The sequence below is a fragment of the Coccinella septempunctata genome, chromosome 3, assembly GCF_907165205.1.
Source record: "Coccinella septempunctata chromosome 3, icCocSept1.1, whole genome shotgun sequence".
Lineage (NCBI taxonomy): Eukaryota > Metazoa > Arthropoda > Insecta > Coleoptera > Coccinellidae > Coccinella > Coccinella septempunctata.
Genome location: NC_058191.1, coordinates 40,261,320 through 40,277,297, shown reverse-complemented (window position 1 = coordinate 40,277,297; position 15,978 = coordinate 40,261,320). Strand labels below are relative to the sequence as shown.

General features: G+C 39.0%; 1 long non-coding RNA gene across 1 annotated transcript in view; it reads right to left on the bottom strand.

Annotated features, from left to right (window-relative positions):
• Positions 1 to 7,810: 7,810 nt before the first annotated feature.
• The window catches only part of LOC123309801, a 97,612-nt gene continuing 89,444 nt past the window's right edge, over positions 7,811 to 15,978 (bottom strand). The window contains exon 3 of the long non-coding RNA XR_006537290.1: positions 7,811 to 7,903. This is a non-coding gene — a long non-coding RNA (uncharacterized LOC123309801). The remainder of the gene's footprint in view (positions 7,904 to 15,978) is intronic.

Sequence of the window (15,978 nt, the reverse complement as noted above, 5' to 3'; positions counted from 1 at the left end):
GAAATATCGCAGCTTGAAAATTGCAATTTTGAAAAATGCAATTTCCAAGACGAAAATCTAAACGATGGGAGATAGGCGAACGTTTTCGCAATAGATTCAGCGTGTTCGAAAACCTATATGTATTATCTTACCAAACTTTCGGATATATAACACTGTTTGTAATTTTCCAATTTGAAAATCCGAGAAGGCTAAAAGTCTTCTAACCGTTCGAGTTCATTAGGTCATGAAATAACTCTGAGGGCAATAACCACGCAGCTTTTCTTTGTTCACAGGCTGAGATCGACATTAGAAAAATAAAACGTTTATATTTTTGCCGACGAAGGAGAGGGATGTGACGAGGCAGATTTTGCTCCGCCACAAAAACGAAATTTCTTCAACGATACTTTCATGATGGGACCTGACAATCGAAGTACTTTGGAAAGAACACCGTTACCGATTAATATTTTGACATTGTTCTACACCGACCATGTTTCCCATGTTTGTGGCGGAGGCCGTATATGTCTTTTGTTTTCAGAATTCATATAATTTAGAATTGTTTCCGTTCAACAGTACTTTTTCTGACTCGAAAAAGATCAAGTGAAATTCGCTATTTTTGAAAAATGCCATTCCCTAGATGAAAATCTCAACGAAGGAAGATAGGCTTTCGAGATTGCTCGCAATAGATTCAGCGAGTTCGAAAACCTATATTTTCATACAAAAATGTCAAATATCTGTCCAAGTTTAGGAGAAAATAATTTTTTTTTCCACTTTCCATTTACGAGTTGACTTCGATAAGCTCTCTGGAGTGCAATTCCCTATCGAATCATCAACTGTTTGGTTTTATAGAATCTTCCAAACAAATTCTATATACGCCATATCTTAGGACAGTAGTAGGAAAACCTGGTTTTTAGACAGAGTAGTAAATAAGTCATTTTAGGGGGGTCCAACCCCTTGGTTACTTTTTTTGTCCTACTGTAGGGGCCTTGGCAATGCTGATTATAGAACCGGAGATTTCAATTGGATAGGAGGAATATAACAGAAGATATCGCAGATTGAAATTTGCAATTTTCGAAAAATTCTGTTTCAACGATCTAAACAAAGGGAGATAAGACTTTGAAATGTGTTTGCAATCGATTCAGAGTGTTCGAGAACCTAAAGTTCATACCAAACTTTCGAATATCTGAGACTGTTTACGAGAAAATATGTATTTTTTTTGTTTTTCCATTTGGGATTTTCGTGTTCACTTCGAAGGGCTTGCTGGAGTGCAATTTGCAGTGGCAGCCTTGGCCACCCTGGGCGCTTTGCAATGTAGAATGTCGAATTCAGTCTTAAGGCAAATTCACCACTGTTGTTGAGTTTCCCATCGCTCTTTGTTAAACTTTAAACAGATAAAATAATCTTAATTAAAATGAATTTTCAAACCACGACACGCTCGCTGTTCTATTCCTGTTCTTTGTATATATGTGTATATATTTTTCAACTCATATTGTTTAATATCATGTCATATAATTGACAATGCAATTGTATGCGCGAAATGGTCTACCTCGATTTTTGCTCATATTCTGACTCCATCTTGCTGACTCTGCTCAATGAGGTCAATATTGCCAGACTTAAGCCCCTCTTTTGGACCACAGAGTAAAAGCGATGCCGGCAAGAACACACTTCGACCAGTCAGTTCGTTTCTGATCACTCTAACGAAATCAGCCATACCTAAGTTGCCAGCACGCTCTACGCTGCTCTACGAAACATACACATAATACACGTGCTTTCTACACTAGTCTACTGGTAAGTCTACTTGCATTATTGATACTTAAAGTGTTTTGTCAGTGATTTGACCGTTACTAAAGGTTACTCTCAGTGCATATATCTCAATTGTTGTGATAATTGGCCATACTGAAAAACTGAATTAGTGATCCGATTAATTATACTTCCATTCATCAATTGAATTTATTTCACTCGCTATCACAAGAGCAATCTGGGTGAGTGGCGCAGGGTAAAGGGACTTTACCTTACCCCACCTGAAGATGCTTTTGAGATAGCGAAACACGTGTCGTGGTTTGAAAACTCATTTTTATAAAGATTATATAATCTGTTTTTAATTCAATTATGAGTTTTCATCAAGTATCGCCCATATAAATCCAATTTTCAAAAATATTCCGCTCTGCAGTCTTCGATTCGTTGTTCTGTCACCCAGCATGCCGTTCATGACGAAAGGGAGCATGGGAATCAATGCCTCCTCGAATTTCCTGTTCCCCATTTCCCCAACGTCGTTCTCAGATTTCCCCGGGCCGAGCCGACGACAAACGGCCAATAAAAACAATAAACCCGGCCCATTATACTTTCAAAACTGTAATCCGCAGATTCGGACCCTCCGAGTCCGGAACCCTGCTTTAAGATCGAAGGACCGGACCAGCCGCCGGCCGGGGTACGATATCGAAATCTCCCGGCCTTTGCGAGAGACCTGATGCGAAAGTGGAATAATGATTGATTTGTCTTCTCGATTGGCAGCAAAGATCGCCCCCGTCTCTTATTTCCCAGAGGGTCGTGTGTCGGAGCGAGCGGTCCTTTCAATATTTAAATTCGCGCGCCGCGCGTCGTCCTCGGAGGCTGCGAAAAGATTCCAACTTCGACCGGCGGTGTATCTCCTCGCGTCTGAACGGGCGGGGGCCATTCTTATGCAAAGACGGGGACGAAATGTTCGTCGTGGAGAGTCTTAAGGAGGTTGTTTGAATACAACTTCTGTCCGCTTTGATTCGCGGGAAGCGGGGGGTCCTGCGACAATATTGGATTTCGGAAGTTTCTCATCTTCTTACGGGACACGTAATGACGCGGCTCTGGTAGCCGAAGATGAAGGATTCGGATGTGCCGAAACGTGGATGTGACGTGACGGCAGATCTCTGTCTTCAAGTTATTAGTTTCTTGAGGAAACTCGGTCTAGCACTGAGAGAAGAAATCCTGAAACGATTGAAGCTCCATATCTGAGTGTACTCGATGTTAATCTTGATACAAAAGTCTTTTCCATCCTCAATTTTCCACCATTGAGACAATTTTCAAATTCTACCTCGAAGAATTGCCTCGCCTCGTCCACTGAGGCGATCCAAAAACGGAGTCAATTTTCGATTTCTGCTAGAAGAGTGAGCTTATGTTCTGTCAAAGGCCTTCCTACTAAGGAAGACCTTCGCACACTTTGACAGCCTCCGATTGTTTCTTCACTGGACCCGTTCTGTATATTAGTCATCAGGAAAACTTCTTAGCAGAAGACCTTCATCTCAAATGACTTTACAGCAAGTTTCTCATCATGCTATGGGGAAGATCTGGAACCCCATAGTGTTTAAATGCAACGCTGCTAAACAATCAGTCACTCACACAGTGATGGGGTGTTCCTAAAACCCAGTTTGAAGACATCCTACAAGATATCCACAACCTTACACCAACCTCAATTACCTGATGGAAGGTTTGCAACTTACTTCTCGATTTTCCGAGTAAAATGAAAATGTGGAATATCGCTTGGACCCGTTGATTTCTGATTCGATGGGGAACAACGTTTGGGCTCTTTTCATCCTCTTATGGGGGTACTCAACCTTGATTCTCAGTAGGGATGAGGGGTGTTGCGATAACTTATTTTGAAGATCGTATCGAGTAGTATCTGACCCTAAAATTTCGCCTCAAAATATACAACGATAATGAACTTACAGCAAAAATGGTGAAAGGGGCAATGTGGATTCCATCTCGAGAATATTATTCGTATCCGACACATTTCAAAGGTATTTTAGTAGTAATGTTGTAAATTTTTTATCCAAAAAAGTAGAAGAACCATGTTTTTGATTAATCTGAGCCTATCGTGAATTTTAAGAAGGTTACAAATGTGTCAAAGCGATTGTAAAATTGTAGTGGAATTGAAATTGTGTATTCCGTAAAAAAAAAAGTGGAAATGATAAAATTATTTCTTAGAAATAAGGACTCTGCGCAAGAATCAGCGGCTTCATTTAACGAAGGACATCTTGGAAAAAATGTATCAGCTGTACAGTACAGAATCAGCATTGTACAGGGTGGGCAAAATTGGAGATACCCGAAATACAACTTTTTCAACTGCATTCCTCTACCTTCTTTTGTTTTTGAGTTATAGGCCAAAATTGAAATTTGGACGATTTTAACTTTGGTCATTATCTCCGTTTCTGTTTAAGCTAGGATGTTGAAATGAAAACATTATACAGACACTTTTTTGATAGCAATTCAGTGGCGTACTATGATTTTTTCCAACAGGTATATTTGCTGAGCTATTTTATAAAGATGTATCTTTTCTTATGAAAACAGTAGTTTAAAATGACTTCTGAAAAAATGGCGATTCTTTCTAAGTCATTTCAAACTACTATTTTCATAAGAAAAAACACAACTTTATGTTATAGCTCAGCAAATAAACCTGTAGGAAAAATCATAGTACACCACTGGATTGCTATCAAAAAAGTGTCTGTATTGTGTCTTCGTTTCAACATCCTAGCACGAACAGAAACGGAGATAATGACCAAAGTTGAAATCGCCCAAATTTAAATTTTGGCCTATAACTCAAAAACAAAAGAAGATAGAGGAATGCAGTTGATGGCGTTATTAGTTTCCCGAAAAAAGACGACACGAATGGTACATTCATTTTTCTCTGTCTCGTTGGGTTGAAAAATTGTAGTACAGGTATCGCCAATTTTGCCCACCCTGTACAATTGGTTGCCAAATTCGACGTAACTGGTTCAGTCGGAAACAAAAACAGGGTACATGAAAGACGAAGCGAGGGACGTAGATGTCTTAGGTCATGTAGCAATGGATTCGAACTTAGTACTAGGAAATTGTCCGATGTATCTGGTGTTTCACTCACAAAATAATGAGAAACGTAGGTTTGGTCCAGAAATTTAATGAGGATGAGCCCGATCGCTGACTCCAGTTCTGTGAAGTGATCAGTGAAATGACTCTCAGACTTGGTCAGATAAAAATCCAAAAATAGAGTGCACACTCATCTTCCTTCAAAATTGAATGTTTGAGCTGGATTATGGAAATCACACTATCGGCCCTTTTTATATACCAGGTGATCTCACTGGCCAAATTCATTCAGATCTATTCGAGTCAAAGACTCACCCTTTATGTCTCAAAAGTGTCCCACCGCAGAAACAGAATAGACCAGTCCGATAGATCCTCAAAATCACGCGTCTGATTAATTTTAAATGGATCCATAACCATTCGGGAAAACTACTGAAAGATTCTCGAGGTTATCGTACATTCAACCTACTTTCCGGCGATCTGCAGAGCACCCTAGAAAACCTCCTCGAGAACAACTTCGAGAGAAAATCGAGTTGAGTCCATAATCATGTAACGTCTAGTTTAGCCAAAGTCACGGACGAAAAACCCCGTAAAGATAGGAACTGAAGCAGGTTAAGCCGGAGTTGAAGACTTTAAAACTTAGTTTCGCAGAGAATACGGCCGGAAATAAAAATGAATTTCGAATAGGCCAGGGAAATTCGGAAGTAAGAAGTTCGCGAACGAGAGACGGGTAGTCTCTTAATAATAAATAGGCCCACTCTAACGCTAATGGCATGCATCATACACGTGACTCCTCAATCCAACCCGTTAATGAAGATGAATCACTCGGTTTAGCGAAACGAAGGCGACATATTTCTCTTCGAACTTGCTCCGTGACGTCTTGGGGATTTTTGCAGTTCCGATTGCGACCGAAAGGAAATTTCTGACTAATTAGGTAGATTGGAGTCGCTTTGGGAGATTCGAAAAAGTTCTCATTAAGTGAATAACATAATTATGCCGGCTCGTAAGAATGAAGACGCCAAATAGGTGGTCGTTTACGTCAAGAATATTATAGACATTTCATCTGCGATGCATTCTCGTGGATGCGCCATTTCTTTTCGAATCAGCAATCAGTAGGATGTTTCAGTATTCCATTCCCAATTTGCTATACTTAGTTTCGTTAAAAAGCTTGTGATTTCTATCGATAAAACATCAACTTGAAGTTGAAATTTAAGTCTAGGCTGACAATTTTCTCCACGGAGGTCGCGAGTTTCATCAAAAGTTTCATCATCGAATATCGTCAATTGAAACAGCGTAAAATTTCATATACGAAGTTCAAAAGTAAAATCTTGAACATAAGTTTCATCATTTCCGAAATTGCAAGTGAAACATTGACCAAAAGTTTCATCATCAAATATCGCAAATCAAAAATGAGCCAAAAGTTTCATCCACGAAGTTTGGAAGTGAAATATGGACCAAAAGTTTCATCATCAGAGCTCGCAAATCAAAACTGAGCACAAAATTTTGTCCAAGCAATGCCAAAGTAAGATTTTGACCGACGCCGACGGTCCCGTATTAAATGTGAGCCCAAAATTTCATTATCGTGGGGTGGTCAAATGGTTGCTTAGAATTTGATTAGCAATTAAGAACTATCTGAATAAGTTTTTCAATTTCTAACTTTAGCTAGTGTAATGAAAATCAAAATTGAAAACTGAATCGCAACAGAACTGGTAGTTTCATCATGGACAATCACCTGAACTGAAAGTTTCATCATCAAATATCGTAAAATAAAACTGAGCCCAAAATTTCATGTACGAAGTTCAAAAGTAAAATCTCGAACATAAGTTCCATCATTCCCGAAATTGCAAGTAAAACATTGACCAAAAGCTTCATCATCAAAAATCGCAAATCAAAAATGAGATCAAAATTTCATTCACGAAGTTTGGAAGTAAAATATAGACCGAAAGTTTCATCATCAGAAGCCGCAAATCAAATCTGAGCACAAAATTTCGTCCAGGCAATGCCAAAGTAAGATTTTGACCGCGCTGACGATCCCATATTAAATCTGAGCCCGACATTTCATTATCCTGGGTTGGCCAAATGGTTGCTTAGAATTTGATTAGCAATTTAGAAGTATCTGAATGAGTTTTTCAATTTCTAACATTCGCTAGTGTAATGAAAATCAAAATTAAAAACTGAATAGCAACAGAACTGGTAGTTTCATCATGGACAATCACCTGAACTGAAAGTTTCATCACCAAATATCGTAAGTTAAAACTGAGCCCAAAATTTCATATACGAAGTTCAAAAGTAAAATCTCGAACAAAAGTTTCATCATTCCCGAAATTGCAAGTAAAAAATTGACCAAAAGTTTCATCATCAAAAATCGGAAATCAAAAATGAGATCAAAATTTCATTCACGAAGTTTGGAAGTAAAGTATTGACCAGAAGTTTCATCATCAGAGGCCCCAAATCAAATCTGAACCCAAAATTCCCTCCACGCAAAGTAAGATTTCGACCTAAAGCTTCATCAACAAGGGTCCCATATTAAATCTGAATAAATTTTTTTAGCTACGACTCTCGGAAATTAAAATCAAAATTAAAAAGTGAATCGAAACAGAACCGGTAGTTTCATCATCAGAACTGGTAGTTTCATCATCAGAACTGGTAGTTTCATCACCTGAACTAAAAGTTTCATCATCATAAGCAGCGATATTCAAATCGAACAGAGATTTTCGCTGTCTGCTAACTACAAACGAGATCGCGCAAATTCAGCGTGTAAAATTCCCGCAAATTCAGAGGAGCAATATAAAGGATCTCAAGGTACAGGACAAATGGGGGAGTAGAAGAACCGGAAAGTGATCCGGTCCCATTTTTAAAGGGGACCCGTCCAAATTAATCATCTCCGTGACCGCTGGATATAAAAGTCAAGTAGTCCCGAGAAGTATGATTAATTTCACCTCTACCTTGAGTAATTAATATAGCTCCACCACGTTACGTTAAATATTAAGTCAAGATACTTGCATGCCCAGACATAATATGTCCCAGGTCCGGATCCCTCTTTCCTCGAGGATGGTGTACAAGAAATATCCTCAGACGCCCGCTCTCCTTAGCTGCATAAATTATTTAGTATCCCATTTAGCTGAAAACAAAGAACGAAGTTTATTAGATTACCTGTACTTCCCCGGAGCTCGTTTAATGGCCTTTGTGTCGTAAAAATCACGAAATTATTACGGATTTATGAATTTACTTAGGAGTTTTAATAGAAAACGCAGGACGGAGGTGGAAAAAGGACGACGGTCCGTTTGAATACGGAATGGGAGAACTGAAGACAGTCATAACAGATAGTCGACATGTCGACAAGGCTTAACATCGCCTAACTGCACTCCTGGACAAAAAAAAACCGGACAGAATAATTTTTCACCAAATTTTTAAGGTGTGCATCGATTTTGATCATTTGGTTGTCTATTTGTAGCTCATTTCATCACCTGATGTCGAGTCGGCAGGAATTTCGATTGAATCACTAATTAACTCCACAGGGTGTTCAGAAATTTAGAGGAAATTACAAATTTCAGTTCTACCCTCTATACCATCAAATTCGATAAACATTTCTGCCGACTCAAGATCAGGTAAGAATCTAGATGAAGAAGGCTACAAATAGACAACAAATCAAAATCGATGCTCACCTTGAAAAGTTATATTAAATGGAATTTTGTTAACATTCTGTTTGTCCAGGAGTGTATTTAGCCATAACTGCTTCTGTCACTTTCACAGAGATCTCATGAAAGACAAAACTAGAATTATTGAGATAGTTTCGTCCTCCTCTAAGCAAAGCCTACAGGGGGTTTGTAGACGAGGTCAAGTTTGTGTAGGTGAGGTCTATGTCTACACTATCCTGACATCTATGATAGCTCTTAGATTAGTTAGCCTAGCTCTATGGATGAGTCTGACAGCTGTTTTTGAGCAAAAAACATAGTTCATAAATTCGATTGTAAGTATAGCCTCCTCCAAACTTCCATTATCATTATTTAACTAAGTGGATCTATACGTCAATGTGAAAAGGCTCTTATTTTGTGCCTGGAGTGCAAGTGCCCATATTATTCTAACTTTTTATGATCCCTTGTTAATCAGATTTCCTCTTTTACAAATGACAAATTCATCATTGTGTATAGAAAGCAGAATAGATTCCCTTTATGGCTTTTCACATGCCATCAACCATCCTCAACGTCAAACCGACCGTTTTGAGGCGTAATAACGAGCGATAAGAAGTCGAAAGTGACCGGATGATATCTATAATCCCAGAAAAATGAACCTCAATAACTCAAAAAATTTGAACCGATTATATGCAACTGCCACCAATATGCGACCAATAAACACTGATCCTATTATACGATTTGCATACACAACTGACAATAAATTAGAATTACTCCATTATTTACGATCTGTGCCACCGTAAACAGTATAAATCATTATTACGGACTGCTGATTCTTTCGTGTTCGTTTAGGTATTACCGCCCACCTGGTTTATTTATACTCTCCCGGTAGTCTGTGTCGAAACAAAAGATTAGAAATTATATCAGGTATCAGATGCGAAGTTTTCCCTGATTACCTTGCTGATTAATCTCTTTCCCAAGGGAGAACTTTCTTAATGTAGAGAAAAAACATTGAATGAAGACCGCCCTCTGACTGGAAGAAAGCCAGTTTTCAAAAATGGCGTTAAGTTGAACGTAGTAAACTATAGAAGAATCAGCTTAACCTCTACCCTTGTGAAAATAGCTGAGAAGTATTGAAATTTTCCTTTTAGATCAAATCATTCCTCGAGCTAAACATTGTTTTCTTCCTGGCCAGTCCATCTTTACAAAGTTCGTTTTAGATCGTAATATTTGTTGATTTTTATATTGACTCTTGGTTAGAGTATTAGGTGATCATTTAGATGAACCTAACCTAAAAATCCATGGGATTCGAAACATATCGCACGAGTGTGAATAATTCGAGTGACTTCGACAAGTTCGTCGAATTGTTGAGTTATTCGTTTCGATTTTTTCACATCCTCTCTCATGCATAATACGCCCAGTGTCCCTGTATCACCCTGTTTGTTTTAAAATGTATATAAAATGTATGAAATTTAATTTATGGCACTTGTTCCGTTCCAAATGGCTCTTTAATGTGCTTAATATGTTTTAATCCCCCGTCTCGTACGTCTTTTATTTCGGCCGATCCATGATTATGCCATACATCAGCTTATGAAATTTTCAGGATGTCAATAACTCAATATAATCCCCAGGTTAACTTCCCAGGCAGCGACATGATCTCCATAAATGAGCCCGTTCTTTATTAGAGGCTCGTATAAAGTCGGATGAACGTTGGATTTCATCACTTTTTCATTCATAATACTACCATTTCGATGATTTAACGCGGTAAACTGTCGATTTGAGTTGAGGTTTATCATTAAGGAAAGTTGAGTATTATGTGGTGCTGATGGTGCTTCAGCACTTGAGCCTTTTTGAACCAGCGCGATTTAATAATCCGTGAATCATTTCGGAAAAATCGATATTCAGGGTGTGTCTTTGACTTGTAGGATATATTTAAACAGAAGATTTCTGAGGTCAAAAGAAATACTTTTTCCTCCTAAACATTGTTTCCATTTTGGCTCAGTTGAAATTAATTCCCAATAAATTCATTGATATTGGACTTTCTGTTATCTATGTCCCTCTGTGTAGTGGTGTAAGGTAAAGTCGTCACGAGGATTATTCGTATTGCTCCTCGAGACAGTTGTTTGAAAACTTTCGCACAACCAAAAACGACCGTAGATGAATACGCCTCGTCTTTGAATTAATGAAGAAACTTCAACTGGCAGATGCAAATGCAATTCTCCATTGGCGAAACTGAAGCAACGCGAACAATGCCCTAGGTGCGGTCGCTATTTATGAGAAAAGTCGCGAGCGAGATCTCAGACACCACACACACAGCCATACGGACACATAATATAAATGTCGCCATGTGTGCCCCTTCACTGACAATGACGCAAACTAATGACCTCACACCCCATTCACGTGTACATTGTAATCACCGACCTATTCTATTCATCATTCAGACGCTATCGTTATGTTCGACTTCCACTATCTAATATTATCCATTCCGATATGTCACGTAGGCGTATAGAGAAAAACGTCGACGTAAGGATGCGTCCGAAGCTGTTTTGGGACGGTTCTGTATCGAATTGTAGGATATTCACTTACAAATGTTCAACAGCTTATGAAGTTTCAGTGAGAATGGTTTGTCCTCCATAGAGAAAGCCCCATGGATGCACAGATACAGGACGTGTTAGAACAACGTAAGCTTTTGGCTCTACGAGATAAGCCTTTCGGGAACTGCGACCATGTAGATCTTTTGTTCTCTACCCTACTCATTCATAGGAACCCAAGAGGTCGTCAATGATGTTGATAAAACCCACAACATCCTAAGGGGCCTTAGCCCTTACATCGTGAGTATCCAGGACTAGTTTCCCCATATGAGTGGTTCTTAGGCCAGCCAGCTCCGGACACTTGCATACCATGTGTTAAGCTGTTTCTGCTTCTGCTCTACAGATCCTACAAATGTCTTTTGATAACTTTCCTATATGATACAATGATACACCATCACCCGAAGCTCAGCTCGTGACAGCTTCAGCAGTTTTCTGGCGTAGGTCGATAAAATCATCACGAACTTCTTTGACTGAGTAAGTCCAGGAGTGTTTCTGCAGAGGATTATTCTGTTCAACTCCCATTGTTGGACCGCTGCCTTATATTGGTATTACCAGACATACATACATTGGTTTGAAAATAAAATCATCTCTCTGATCTCTTGTGAACCAACAAAATTATGATTTCAGCAACAATGAAGTTCGTCCTAGTTGGTAAAATCTCCATGTTGTGTTTTGTTCAGCAAATTTTTCAGGAAGTTCTTTAATGCGGAGGTCTCTAGGTTTAATTGTTGATATTTCATAAAGCAGGCTGTTTGGTTATGAAGTGGATTTCTTTATTGCCTCAGTTGCAGAAAGGTATATTGGTTGGTTTATTCCGATAAAGGGCGACATATTGCCTTGAATAGTATGTGGGTATCCGTATTTTGCCCATTCCTTCTTTTTTATGTGTCAAACTTCATCAGTGTTTACTCCTGCTGATGCACTTTTGCTTCATGTTAGTTGCATGTTTTTTGAAGTACAACTTTTGATCTAAGTTAACATCAAGGTACATAGCTGTTTCTTGACATCTTGTGTTGGTGCTTCCAAGCTTCAATATTGTAGAGTTTGGCGAGATTTTATTGTTAAAAATGCGGATTTTTCCGGGTTTACGTAGAGCCTCTGTGTGGTTAACCCAAGTCATCGTCTCGTCTAACGAAACTTGTTGTCTACAGTTTTGCAATAGCTTTATCGCGACTGACAAGAGATGTATCATCTGCCAATTGTCGTGTGTACAGCTTTGAAATGAATTCGGTGGAATTTTGGATATCCTAGCAGTAAACTCTGCTGAAAAGAGTAGCCAGAGGTGATCCTTGTGGGACTACCTGTTAGTTGCCAAAAGAGGTGGACGTGTGGTCGAGCAACTTCACCTTGACTGTTCATTACGTACTCCTTCAGCAGACATATCAAATAATCAGGACAGTTCATATTCTTCAGTTTATAAAGTGTCATATATGCTGTCAAAAGCTCTACTAATGTCAAGGAATAATGCTGCACTATGATCTCCCAATACTCTGCTGGATTTGATGATAGAAGTTGATGCCGGGTAGATGTTGGATGGTGGAGGTTTTTTCTTCAAAATCGAACTGAATATTTGGTATTTTCATTATTAATGTTCCCTTTTGTTCCAATTCTTGGAAAAACACTCAATTTTATTGCCAGAACATTTTCTTTGTGTAGCAGGGGGAAAATCTGCAAGTCAGACGAAACACTCTCTCCTGAGGGGGAATAAGTGTGGGGATTCTCACTCTCCTGAGCTCCAGGCCCACTAAAAACCCTTAACTGCTTCTTCATAGGTTCCGGGCATTTTGCCTATTAACCAGTTGACTCTTATGGTTTCTGGACTCTCACACGATCATAGTCGTGTTGATAGTTGTATGCTGCCTATATCTTTTATAGGTTAAGCTCTTCTTCGGTTACTTTTTAAATCCTTGACTGATCTCTCGGTCTTCGGTGGTAGGTTCTTGACCTTCTAGCTTCTTCTGTTGGATCGTAGTCGACTAATCTTCGTAGTTCTTCATTTGGATGTTGTTTGGCTCTGTCGAATATCCTCTTCGCCTCTCTCTTCATGAATTCTGTAATTGGTTCCCATTCCAAGTCCTTGTAGATTAACCAGAACATGAGGGTAGTTAAAAAACCTTTGTGAAATCTAGCATCTTCACAAAATTCACAACATGGTGACCTCTCCCACGTCACAATAAGATATCCATAATTTTTTCTATTCAAAATAACTTCTCCATGTTAATTCTCTACTGCAATGTTTTCTAAATACGCTCTTCACGTAACGTAACGTACATCCTTCCATCTGACCGAACCCATTCCGGCAAACTGCGCCGTACAGTGGGCATGTTGATTTTAGAATTCATTCATTTACCTCGTCTCCGATAAAAGAACCATTAGCGATAGCGATGCAGCTTCCTCATTATGCAGGTGGGTAATCTTCTCAGCGAGCTTTCGCAAGAAGTCGGATGGGAATGGTGTTTGCCGATAAGGTTGACGACGCACCGCGACAAGAAGCCGTTCTCTGTACCTTTTCCTTATCAGACCGGTATCGGAGTATCAATATTTGATTACCTTGCGACATGGTTTGCGTACCGCGGGGACATTGTTGGTATTAGTCGGAAAATTCGCAGACTTTATCGATTACGCGGAGCCCGCTTACGTGGGAATTCGAAGATTTCTATCATAGGAAGGCTTGAAGGATACACCGAATGAAATACGTGAAAATTTTGGTACCGATTTTTAGGTTAATTTCAGTTGCCTTGTGGATTCATAATTGGTTTCGGAATTATAGACGATATCCGAAGAAAAACCAATTGAATTTGATTGAAAATCGGCCTCTAGCTGTGATGTGCCTAAACGAAGTCCTGTACAAACTTTGTTGGGGTCAAATTAGTAGATAATGTTGAAAAACTTGTCCATAACAATGGAAAGTATTCACGAGATGATGCTCAATTTTTGTAGAACCTATAATAGTAGCAATGTTATGTTTGAGCCAAGTATAGGGTGCTGCAGAGTCGACTGACAAGTTTCAAAGGGTTATAAGAAATTGTACAATAATGGAAACAGACACTGCATCTATAATAATTTTTCAAAACTCTACTGGGTGGTCGGAACGATACAACGCATTGGCGACTTACTCAAACAATAATTTCGGTCTTATTTCAAATGGTTCATCTAGCAATTTATTCCTGCATATCATAGTAATATTCTTTACCTTTGAAATGTTTGCAAATATGAAATAACATTCGATCAAAAGAAACACTTTTTTACTATACTATTTTTTTCGAATCGGCCTTGATAAAAAGATGTAGCCATTTTAAGTTTGCATGATGATCTATGCCATCCCTAGAGAAACAAAATTTCCTTCAGAATAACTAGCTAAATCTATATGACACTACAAAACTCTGGGTCTTTCAAATGGACTTGCATTAAGCCAAAGTATCCAAGTATCGAGCCATAATCAAGTACCTGTATTTAAAAGAGTTAAGAGGTAAGCAGATTTACGAAGATATGCTTAATACCCTTGGTGATCAATGTCCGTATGCTACCGTGAAAAATTGGACTGCTAACTTCAAAAGAGGTAAACTTTCCATTGAAGATGATGACCGATCGGGCAGGCCAGTTTCTGTGTCAGTCCCCGAAAATATCGATTCAGTTCATGACATGATTTTATCAGACCGTCGAATTGGGCTAAAACGGATATCTGAAGCACTGAATATTTCATACGAACGCGTTCATCATATAGTTCACGTCAATTTGGTCATGAGAAAAATTGCAGCAAAATGGATCCCCAAATGTTTGAATGTTGACCAAAAGCGTGCAAGGGTAGAAGCATCGCGTTCGATCTGTGCTCGATTTGAAAACGATGTCAACTTCTTAAACCGAATTGTTACTATGGATGAGACTTGGGTACATTTCTACGATCCAGAAACAAAGCAACAATCGATGGAATGACGTCACTCTGGTTCTCCAAGACCTAAGAAGTTTCGTGTCCAAAAATCTGTTGGAAAAGTTCTTGCTTCAGCTTTTTGAGATTGCCATGGAGTAATCATGATTGAGTTCTTTGTTTAGGGTTGAACAATAACCGAAGGCTACTATTCGACATTACTGACCACTCTACGGAAAAAAATTAAAAAGAAAAAACGCGGAAAGCTATCCAAAGGTGTTTAGTTTTTGCAGGACAACGCCCCTGCACACAAATCTTATGTTGCCATGCAAAAAATTCGTGATTTAGGGTTTAAATTACTAGAAAATCCCCCTTATTTAACAGATTTGGCCATATCCGACTATCATCTCTTTCCTCAAATGAAGACAAGGTCGTAAATTTTCTTCTAACGAGTAGGTAATAAAAGCTGTGGAGATCTCTTCACTAGGTAGTGCTACAAAATTTCAAAATAACCACATGTTTTAAGTCTCTTTTCTGTGCGATTGCTCTAGAATTAAGACGAATCCATCTTCGACATCCCACACAACAAAAATTCGAGAAAAGCTGTGTAAGAAACGGCGGAAATACATGAATCCTTGCCGACTGAATCAGCCACAAGCTCAGGGTGAAGGATGCGAAGATCCATGTTATGCAAGAACCTGAATGAAACCTTGGCAGCCGCATAAGCGCTACTATATGCGGCTGTCACAACAGTGAATGACAAATAAAATAGCGGAGGATACGCCTGTAAGAACTGTTGTGAGACATAACAGAACCCAATAGTGTAGAGTTCATTACTACAGGCATATGTCAGGTGTCTTGCGCCTCGTCGTAGGTGCCATTGTTCCTATTGTTTAAAAATTACGCGACAGCGCCCACTCCTCGTCATACTATGCGTCTAATCGTTATTTAAAAGAGGCCGAATGTTTTATTAAAGACTTATACTTTCGCTCGCGTACTGACAAAGGGCGCTTCTCTCGGCAACGTCTCCATATTCCCCTTATAGAAAATTGAAAATCAAAGATTATAGAGTAGAAAGATGGGAAACGAGGCGAATAAAGCGATTTGC